At 37.4% G+C, this 11,293-nt stretch overlaps 1 long non-coding RNA gene across 1 annotated transcript; it reads left to right on the forward strand.

Annotated features, from left to right (window-relative positions):
• Positions 1 to 6,919: 6,919 nt before the first annotated feature.
• Positions 6,920 to 10,815, forward strand: LOC144992305 (uncharacterized). The gene is made up of 3 exons (XR_013656174.1): positions 6,920 to 6,984; positions 7,771 to 7,866; positions 9,872 to 10,815. It is a non-coding gene; the product is annotated as an uncharacterized LOC144992305 (long non-coding RNA).
• Positions 10,816 to 11,293: the final 478 nt, after the last annotated feature.

The raw sequence follows: 11,293 nt of genomic DNA on the forward strand, positions 1-11,293 counted from the left end.
GGCAAATGCGGAAATTCAGCGATTTTGAAAAGAAAAAACACCCAAAAATGGTACATTTAAATGGAAAATGACTGCAAAGCACAAATTACTGATTAAATATAATAATTGAATTTATTTTTTCTCTTTTCTTCCCATAATGACAGGTGAGGCACAGCCTCACCTGCCTCTCCTGACTGCACGTCCCTGGTGGGATCTACAGAGTGCATAAAGGAAGCACATCAAGACTTGTTCTAGTTGTGCGGGAAGTAGCCTCACAAGGTTACTAAATCACAGGTAATAAGCTTTTTTCATAAATCAAGTTACTTACTGGAGCTAACAGAGCAGAAAGGACCAGATGGGATTGAAAGGTGACTCAAAGATACAGATCTAGAAGAAGAATCATATTTTGTACTTTATCGTTTTAGATAGAAGAAGATTAGAAAAAAGCTAAAGCTAAAAATGGCACTTTGCTAACTTGACTGCAAGTCTGTTATACCTGGTGATGAGGGAGCAGAAGACTAAAGTGTAAAATGGGAAAAAAGGCACAGTTAATATCCTGGAAATGGAACCATTCTAAAGAGCCACTCCAACAAAAATTTTGATTTTGGCTTAGTTTTTAACATGCTCTTGTAACGTTTTTACTTATAATAGAAGATACCCCCACACACACACACACACATATATAAATAAATATGTATAAATAAATAACAACTTTGCAAAAGACGTAGAACCTACAACAGCATGTCTCAAGTTCGCTGCTCTACTCTATTGTGATGTATCCACTTGCAGACAAATAGATGTACGTCTTCGTTTTCCTCGTCTGAGCTGGTATCTGGCTCAAAACTGTACGGCTGCAATACTCCTCGCCATTTTTTTTGTCATGTTAGGTTGAGGCTGTGAGGGGCTGTAAGGTGGCAGGAGAGAGTGTGTAAAGAAATGGATGATGGGAAGTGGGGCAGGCTTACTTCGCCCACAACTCAGAGGTGAATTTCTAATGAACGTCTGCTGTGCAGAAAGTCATAGAAAATGATACAGGTTGTTTTTTTTTGTTTTGTTTTTTTTCTTCAATTCTGGCTAAAAATGGCATAATCATAATTAAAATACCACTGGGAACAACTTTAGAATAGATCACAAGAGGATCGGAGTGGCACTTTACAGACAATAACAATGCCTCGAGTCAGAGGAAAGACACAAGATATTACTACATTATCTGAATAATTATGGACATGAACTAAAGCTGGAAGCACAAAGTGGCAGACACACTTTTTTCATTTTAAAGACTTTTTTTTAAATTACATAGTTTTGGATTTTGGAGCAGTCAAATGAAATAGTCATATGAAACTATTTTCTAATTCAAGAAAGAGCAAAAAAAGGAAACAGAAAAAAACCTTTAGCTGTAGGTCATAAACTCCATGTGACCTTTGCTCTTCTTCTCATACTGCTTAGTAGAGTCATGCGCTTTGTATTGCCTCTGTATTGGTGTGTGTGTGTGTGTAGCTGTATTTGGAGCCTTTTTTGGACCACAATACTAAAATTACTATTCTTATCAGGGCAAGAATGGTTTCTGAATACCAAGGAATCCAATTTCAAGGCTTGTGGTTAGGTTGGAGTTAGTATTAGGGTGAAGGGTCAAACAGAGGTTAGTTTCCGCTTAATTTAAGGTTAAAAGTAAGAGTGTTGAAAAAAAATGGAAGGGAAGTAAATGTCCGGAGGAGGTTAGTTGTAAAAACCTGTGTGTTTGGGTGTGGATTTCTGTATATAGCATAATAGGCTGTACGCTAGTGAATGTGTTATTGAGCATTTGACCCTTCCAGCTTAAGTGTAGCTCTTTTTCAGTGGCTGCTCCAGTCCTCTAATTAGAATTGCCAGCCTTGACAGAAATCCTGTCACAATCCGCCTGCTCACAAATGGCACTCGCCAGTTTGTCACCCCTATTTCAGAAAAGTGTGAAAACTTGGATAGGTGACACATTCTCACCATTTCAGCTCATCTCATCCTCTTTCTCTTTCTCCCTGCCTTTGTCTCAAAGGAAGAACAAATACGAAGTGAGTTTGCCTGCTTTTGATGTGTTTTGCATCTGCTGCAATGACATTTAAAAAATCAGCCTCAAGGCGCGTTGGCATAACAACTCTTCTAAACAAGCATGTTTTTTTTGGGAAATATTGTTTATGCTTTTGGAGTAATTAAAATAGTTTACGTTGTATGTCCCTGTACCGCCTTCCAAGCTGACACAGGATTTTGCAAGTTGCACACACTAACTACTTTTTCTTGATTCTTTCATCTTTCATTAAATGTATGCGTTGCCCAAGGAAACAAGGTGTTCCAAAGCAGCAGCCACAGTGAACATTAGCGACAATATGTCGCACAAATCTTATAAAAAGATTTATTCTGCAAAAAGCTGCCAGATTCAAGTAAATATCTGAAATAAAGTGGGCTTCATTTTCCCAAAAAAATAAGGTATCAGAATGCTTAATGCTTCATGAACAGTAAAAACATTTCTAATTATTCATCTATGTATCAAAAAAGAATAGGATTGGGCGCTTAAAGGTTTAATGATTGTCTTTGATTTTTCTCCTCTGTCTTTTTTACAAATGCAACTGGATTCAAATTAAGTTACCAAAACATAAGTAGAGCAAAAATAAAACTGCAAATCAAAGGGTAATACTAAAATATTGAATCATTTTTTTATTGTCATTTTTAACCCCCCTTTATGATCAAAGGGAAATTACAAATCTTGAGTTTCCTTTCAACATCAGTGGTATTATAACTAACTATTATAACTTAAGAGATCTACTAGACCTGCAGAGGAAAGGGCTAAAGTTTCTGTGAGAACACTTCTTATCCAAATTCTCCGCCTGTTCTTGATTACTTTTTCTGCATTTTTCCAGATCAGAAAATATATAACCTGTACAGAAAATAAATTGGAATTGAATCATTCATAAATTGAATCCAGATTTTGACAAACAGATGAGAATACTTGATGATTGAAGAGGGCAGTACAGACTGCACTCGGCCCCACAATGGTGCAGTGGTTAGTGCTTTTGCCTCACAGCAAAAATCCCAGCCGGGACCTTCCTGTGTGGAGTTTGCATCTCCTTGTCCGTGTGTGGATTTTCTCCAGGCACTCTGGCTTCTTCCCACAGTCCAAAGACATTCTTCATATATTGATTGATTACTCTAAATCGTCCCTAGGTGTGAGTGTGTTTGTGTGTGATTGGGTGGCCCAGCGACTGGCTGGCGACCTGTGCGGGCTGTCCCCCATCTTTGACCAAGAGTAGCTATTAGGCCCCGTGACCCCAAAGGAATCCAGCAGGTTAAGAAAATAGATGAATGGATAAGAGTAGTGGTGATACAGAGTATCAAATATCAGACTGATATTTTATAGATTGTATCTTTCTTTAGCTTGTTGTAGATATTTAAATATCATAATAATTAAACAAATGTGTAACATTTCCATGTAAGGCCCTTGCTCATATGCCTATGTGGGGAGGAATAATGCTTACTAGGTCAAAACAAGCTTTCTTGTTGTTGCTTTTTTCTTCAACTTTTCTTGTCCAACAGCTGAGCAAACAGATGAGAGCTGAAGGCCTATTGTATTGGACATATTTTACTTTCACAACAGGAGTTTATGAGTCTTCTGACACACCAGATGTATATTAGAATAAACTCCTTTCATAATTTAGGCTAAACTTTATTCATGTTAATTATATGTGTAACAATTTTTTTGTAGGATTGGACTGAAAAGAAAAGGAGGGAAGAAGAGAGAGAGATGTTAAAGAGGGGGAGTTGACGGGTAATTATGGGGGGGGGGGGGGGTAAAATCATGAAACATCACAAAGCAACAAGTTGCTGGAAGTTTAAAATCACCAATGGCAGGTTTAGATGTCTAACAAATCTGAAAGTGGTGGAACCTGTCCACACATACACTCTAATGTTACAAACATGCCTGTTGGCTCCAGAAATGTTTACATACAAACATGTACACATGTACACAATACGACTAATGTTCACACACGCATACTTATGCATTCAGACCTATACATGTGAAACATTCCGTTCAGTCACATTGTGCAAAGGTGAGCTAAAAACCTGTGCTCAACTGAGTGTTTGTGGTCTTCTAAGGTGGATGATGGAATGGTAAAAGGAGGGAGAGTTGCAGAGGTCAAAACAAAGTTAATTTGATCGGTTTCTTGACTCGACTGATTTTATGGCAGCCCAAGAAGACCAACAGAATGAGACAAAACTAACTATTAACTTTAAGTACGGGTAATGTTTGTTTTGTCTCTTTGGTACTGTGTCTAATGTTTGGGCCAGGTCTCAGAAAAAGTATTGTTTTCCAAAGTGGGAGCTTTAAACAAAATCAAAACATTTGATCCACACATTCATTTTTCAAAAATGTGTGCAATTTTTAGGTGTTCAGCAACCAAACAAATTAGATAATAAAAAATATAACTAAGTGCAATGCTAAGGTTTATCTTGAACAAACATTCACCAAATAAAGCATAAAACCATCTTTTGTTGGAATTTTAATAAACTGGCACAAAAACAAAATCCAACTAAACTTTCTGATTTTTACCTCAACAAAATAAATATAATGTCTACTAAAAACACAAACAAGATATTTGCTGGTAGTACTGTGTGAATCTTAGTTCAATATTTCTTGGTACACTGTAAACCCTAACAGTTGTATTGGCTCATAACTATTAAGGTTACACAACTTAAATGTCATTTTGTAGTTGATTCAACTATAAAGTATTAAGCTCTATCAACATTTTTCCAAATTTAACTCAACAGTGCTCAATATTTTAAAGCTTATTTGTATCTAGCACTCAAAAATTTTAAGATCCCTGAAGTAGCGTCATGACGTCATCACGTACTGGTGGGAGGGTCTTTCGTTTTCTCAACGTTAGCTCAGGTGGCCATGTTGGATTTGCCGAATGCGAGTATGCGACGTTTGAAATTGAAAATCGAGCATTTTATTTTTCTGCAATGCGTTGCGCTTTCGTACGACGGAGTATTAGGGCCACAAAAAAAAAAAAATTATAGCCACCAAAAAAAAAAAAAAAGTAAAATTACGAGATTTTATCTCGTAAATTTAGGAGATAAAAACTCGTAAATTTAGGAGATAAAACCTCGTAAATTTAGGAGAAAAAAACTCGTAATTTTAGGAGATTACAGTGGAAGTGAGCATGCAGAGCAGCAGGTGAACGCCGTGCAGCCGCAGAGAAGACCGACTAAACTTTGTTGAACAGGTGAGCTGAATGTTTATTGATAACGTTCCAAATGTCTGGAAGGTCATTTGTTTGATTTCCGATTCATTAAAGTTTTATTTATTGATGGTTGGTTTGCAGGATCTCTGCAGCCTGATGACTCCGTCGTCGGTGTCCCTGCAGCTGTTCGCTTGAATTCTTTCTTCCTCCACCAAAGACAAGACTCTACGTTTGTGTGACGCTTCCGTCACACAAAAGGAGGAGCACTTTTTTTTTGGCATTTTCAACGTTCCAAAGCCAATATAAAACACTATTTTCATTCCTCTTTATTGTTTTATGCTGAAACGGGACATTTCATCTGCAGGAGGGGGCGTTTGTAACACTGTTTACTTCCGCATTGGTGTTGGGATGACAGGTTCATGACGTAATGAGACAAATGAACTTCAGGATATGTGAATGAAAAGGAGAATAAAGGCTGCAGTGATTGTCTACACCCAAACGTGTCTCTGAGCTCCTTATTTTACATATTAAACTCCGCTTTACTGACACTGAACCCCGGAAAGACTGCTACACGGAAACTAATCTGATTTTGAGTCGCCAAAAGGTTCAGAATCTCTTTGTTTTACACCTATAATAATCCGGAAATGAAGCTTCACAAAAGGCTCCACATACTTCATCTTCAAGCTAGGTTCCGATAAACGGACAACTTCGGTGTTTTTTCCTTAATCTACGACTTTTTTCTCGTAAATATATGAGATTTTAAGTCGTAAATTTATGAGATAAAAAGTCGTAAATTTACGAGTTTTTATCTCCTAAATTTACGAGATAAAATCTCGTAATTTTACTTTTTTTTTTTTTTGGTGGCTCTAATTTTTTTTTTTTTGGTGGCCCTAATACTCCGTCGTACTTTCGCCCCGCTTCAAGACGTCCCAACCTCGTTTTTTTTCCATCCGCCTCATCGCTGATGTTTTCCTCAGTGGCGCCGTCTTGTCTTCAGCCCTGATTTAATTTGGTAAGTATCGTTCACGGTTTACTTTATTTTGAATGAAATGCTTTAAAAGTGCTCTTATACTACCGTAGATGTGCTTTACTGTTTAAACATACGTGTGTTACGATCGTTTTTACAGCTTAATGTGACAATCTACATTAGTTCGTCATAGCAGAGCAGACGTATGGCGAGCCAAACCCAAAATGCATTTCTGCCCGTAAGTTACGACAGTGATGAGTTTTTTCAGAGGTAGAAATGATCTGTTATGCTGCAATAACACTAAACGTGATCTGCGTGTGAAATTCGCGTTGGAGGCCTCTGTCTGTGGCTAAAGTTTGCTGCTGGACATTTGTCCAAAAATGTCACTCAAAGCCTCTAACGGTTGTGTGGGAGGAGCTACCGCCAACAGTTTTAAGTCTGGTGGCTACATGGAAGCATTGGGTTTTGAATGCAGCTTTAAGCTTTTTTAAATCACTGAACTCTATTATAAGAAAGGTTTTTGTAAAAATAAATTAACGTGTTCGTGTTGTGTTCAGGTACCGAACTACAGAGTCTTCAGTGTTTCACCTCCAGGTAGAGGCCAAGGCCAGCCAGGTAACTTGTCTCCTGATCAGTTATTTGTCTAGAGCTATTAATTAAAAAAACAAAAAATGCAATAGTTTATGTAGTGCAATAAATGTTTTGATCTGAATATAATTGAAACATTTTTCTTTAACATTGAAAAATCTCTTTTGGACTTTTTCAGATACTGAACTTCAGAAAGTTCACCAGAAAGTCACCATTTCACCAGAAAACAGGTGTCAGTGGGTGAGTTTTATACTTATTTAATATATTCATCCTGAACTATTACCATTATTAGATTGATATGGCAGCATGGAAGCATTTATGCAGATTTTAACTAGCCAAATAGAAATAGAGTTAAAATTATTTACAATTTAACCAAACATATTTAGATTGCAGGCTGAAGTTGGCACAATGGAATGGAGGTGCAAGTTGTGTTCTGCTACTTGAGCACTATGGAGTACTACATTTAATACTGCAGTACGACATAGCCAATATTCCAAGGTGTTTCCACTGGCATGTATGTGGAGACACTTTGGAATATTGTCATGTGTCTATGATAGTTGCATTAGCACCATTCCATCATTTGAAACCATGATAACTCATCTGTCAAGATCTGAAATGGATTTATGTAGAGTAGATGCAGTCAGAGGAAATTGTGCAGTTTTTACATGTTTGTGGAACTTAAAGCTGCCTTTTTCTGAGCCAAAGTCCACCAAAACAGACAGGAACTGGCCAGCTTGGTTAGGATTTATGACCTCCAGGTGAATTTCCAATGAGCATAATTCAAAAACGGATAACAAATCATTTGTAAACAGCAGTGAGAAGCCATAGTGTAACTTGCCTTAAAATGACTTTGGGTCTTTGACCTGAAGTGGATCATGCCATAAACACTGCACTGTCCTCTTACTAGAAATAGACATCTAGAAAAGGTATAATTTTATTATTTCTTAAAGTTCCTTAAGTAAATATTGGAAGTGTTTGCTCTGCGTTTGCTTCAATGGTAATGTATATTTCTTTTTATTCTTTTAGGACCAGCGTGACGTGAACATGAGACGGGCACTTGTCCTCCTTGCACTTCCTGTTTATCTGCATGAAGATGCCTCCAACTTCTTCAAGACCTGTACAGTAAGTGCACACGACTCCCTGTCAATGTTTTTCTCTAATCCTTTAATATTGATTGAGATTTTATCGAGTGACATAATAAATAGGCAATTGTTTGTAGTTTGCAAACTGAGTGATATTTTTAAATGGTTTTAAGAATGAGACGGAAGATGAAAGGCGAACATCAGGGACTGCTGATTGGAGGGAGCGGGAACCTTTTGGTTTACCTTTTCTGCTCCTGATCCATCATTGCATGAATAAAGAAAAATGAAGCTTTAGTCTTAAAGTGTGGGTGACATGGACTATTTTAATAAGCCAAAATATAGTAAATAGTCTCTATTTCATGTTGCGATTGTTTTTAATATTTTTCGAAAAAGAATAAATAGCGAAAAACGCGATATAAACAACGAGGACGGCCGCCGGCTTCACGCATTTCGCCGACTTCGCGCCGCCATGTTTGTAACGTAACAAAAGGCAGACAACATGGCTAGCACCGATAGCGAAGCACAGAGTGATGCTACCGTCTCTATTAGCGATTTATCATCAGATGAACAGAAAGATGAAGAGGAAAGTTGCGGAGATTATCATGATGATGAGTCACTTTTGCAACCGTATCGATTCGAACCCTTTTGCGAAAGTGAGGAGGATATAGCAGAAAGTAGTAGGTCTAGTGATGCCGATGACGATAGCCAGCATGAAGATTCGGCTAGACTCCAGTAAGTCTAAAAAATGTATAAAATTAAATTACTCCACTTACCCTAAAATATACTCAAAATGTCCCCTTTTGGCCTAATCTAAACAAAGGTAAACACTGGTTTTCAACCCAATTTACAAAATAAATGTCACAAAATAAAAGTTTCCCAGATATTACTACTCTTTAGTTAACAAAGTCACTGTATACCATTAACAACTGTGGAACATTAACAGTTTTACCTGTTTGAACCAGTTTGAAACCTTTTCTCGTGCGCGCGCGCACGCTCACAAACACACACACACACACACAGTTCAGTTTACTCACGGTACCGGCACCTCAAAAGCAAAAGAAAAAAAAACGTTGCAGGCCTGTTGCTTCTCTTGCAAAACATTGAGTGCGTTGAAATACTCCAGTTGGATCCAAGGACAACAGAAAACACGACTACTTCGCCTCAATGTGATCCATCGTGATGCACACTAGCTTAGCAGCCTCCGCTCCCGACTCCAGCGCCGTCCTCTCCGACCCAGAAAACGGCTCGCTCGCTTCCAGCTCACCCGCCTTTCCTCGACTCAGAAGCCAAGATCCTCCTCCCAACTCTCCGTTCAAAATTCTTCGTTTGTGTCCCGGTTTTTGTCCCTTCGAAAACGCAGACTTCTCTCCTGCAGATCTGGAGGGAAAAATCCTTCGCCGTCCACCTTCTTGAACTTTCCCCTTTTCAGCAGCGTTTCTTGTTTTGGGAATTTATACACAGATACACTTTCACTAGATGTATTGCTACATCCAGCTGCCACACAACGACTTGGCATGTTGATGATTAACAGATTTAAACACGAGAGAAACGAAGACTACCTGTTTTGTTTACATGCTGTCCGAAGCGGAACTGCGAAAGTCAACGCCTTTCGTGACGTCACAGGTCATATCGAGGTCACTTCCAGCCTGCGCTCTTAGCGGCAAATTCAAATCTCTGATTACTTCGAAAGATGTCTATTATTCATATGCTTCGGATTTTTTTCGACGCTAACTATTGGTATCAATAGAATCAGCGTTTAAAGGGCTTTTTTATTTGACAAAGTTGTTCAAAGCATGGCATCCACACTTTAAATTATTTTATAAATCTCCTGATTTTTCAGAAAAATGCTAAAGAACTTTTTAAAAACACAATTTTATTTGGAGTTGGTCCTTAAAGCATCACAGCCAGTTGATTAAAAGCTAAGAGAATGTTAGCATGAAAAGATTCACATTGACAGGTGGCAGGAATGTTAGTTTTGGACATTAGTGTGATGAATATCTTTGAGGGTCTGAACTCATCTGTGTTTTCTGTTTTGTATTTTCCAGAATACCAGACCTCACAGACACTGCTGTGGTTCTCCTCTCAGTTGTCGTGGTGACGCTCCGGATGCTGCCGTCAGTGGTCCCACAGATCTGGCTGACTAATCTCTTCTAACTCTTCGGGGACATCTATGCTCTGGACCTACAGCACCCCAAAAAACTTGAACTTGCCTTCACATTTATTCAGAACGCTGTCATGAGCCGTGAGGACAGCAAATCACTGAAAGGACATTTATTGACGCTAAAGAATGCTTCGTTGAGTGAGTCTCCCAGAATGGACTATTTGTTGGTTTAAGTGTTATGCTACTAATGTGTTTTGTTGTGATCATTTGCTTTTTCTGCTGTACAATACAAACCAACACTTTTTGTCAATATGTTGTGTGGCACTCTTATAATGCAGTTTTATTTCACTGATTGTTTCTTCATCCTCTTGATATTTGTGCTTTTTTTTTTTAAAAGAGCAATTAAAAAAAGTGTATTAAGCAATCGCTATTGTGTGGCTTTCATGTTTGTTGGTTTTTATCAATGTTAGCTTTTAAATCTTGTTGTGGGGCAGTATCAATACCTCTGTTTAGAATACATTTCAAGTAGAAACATTTTAAGCTGAAGAATTCTAAATATTTTCAATGCTACACATTTAATGAGTTAGAGAATTTATAAAACATTTGAGTGAATTTTACATATTTTATGAGTGGAGTAATATTATAAAAATATAGTTAGTGTTTTTTTAGTTGGAAAAAATTAAAAACTTTGAGTAAATAATCACTCTTTTGTAAGTTGAGGAATCTTAATATTTTTAATATGAAATAATAAAAATTTAAGCCAACTGACAATATACATTTTAATAAATGTTAACTTAAAAGTTTTAATAATATAACTTAAAAACTATTGTGTAATCTGTTACAAAACAATTTTTAAGTTCTGTCAACTCGTTAGGGTTTACAGTGTATGAGCTGATAAGTATGGAACTGATGAGGTCTTCCACAGCAGCCCAACTGCTTTCTGCTCAACTGTGATGAGTTGGAATCAGCAGTTCTTCTGAGCTATACTGTTCACTTTCATCTGACCATTTTTCTTTGACCTCTGACATCCACCTGCCTGGCTGTGGAGAACTGCTGCTCACTGAAAAGTTCACTTTTTAGAAAATGGCCAGACTCTAAAAGAGGTAAAGAAGAATAGAAGATTAATATAAGGATTTAAAGAACTAGAACGTCCTTTATTTACCAAAAATTAAGTTGCATTTGGTAATTTAATTCACCTTGAATACATGCTTAAAAATTGAAACTGTATTAAAAATTGATTTGGAAAATAGTAATAAATACACATTAAGTGATGGCTCAACTTAAGCACAGTTTAATTCAAGTCAGCTGTATTATCCCCTTTGTTTAACGTTCAAAGCATTTTCCTTTTTTTTGTAAACATCCAAGT

The sequence above is a fragment of the Oryzias latipes genome, chromosome 5 (genome assembly GCF_053564925.1).
Source record: "Oryzias latipes strain Hd-rR chromosome 5, Olatipes_Hd-rR_3.1".
NCBI classification, from domain to species: domain Eukaryota; kingdom Metazoa; phylum Chordata; class Actinopteri; order Beloniformes; family Adrianichthyidae; genus Oryzias; species Oryzias latipes.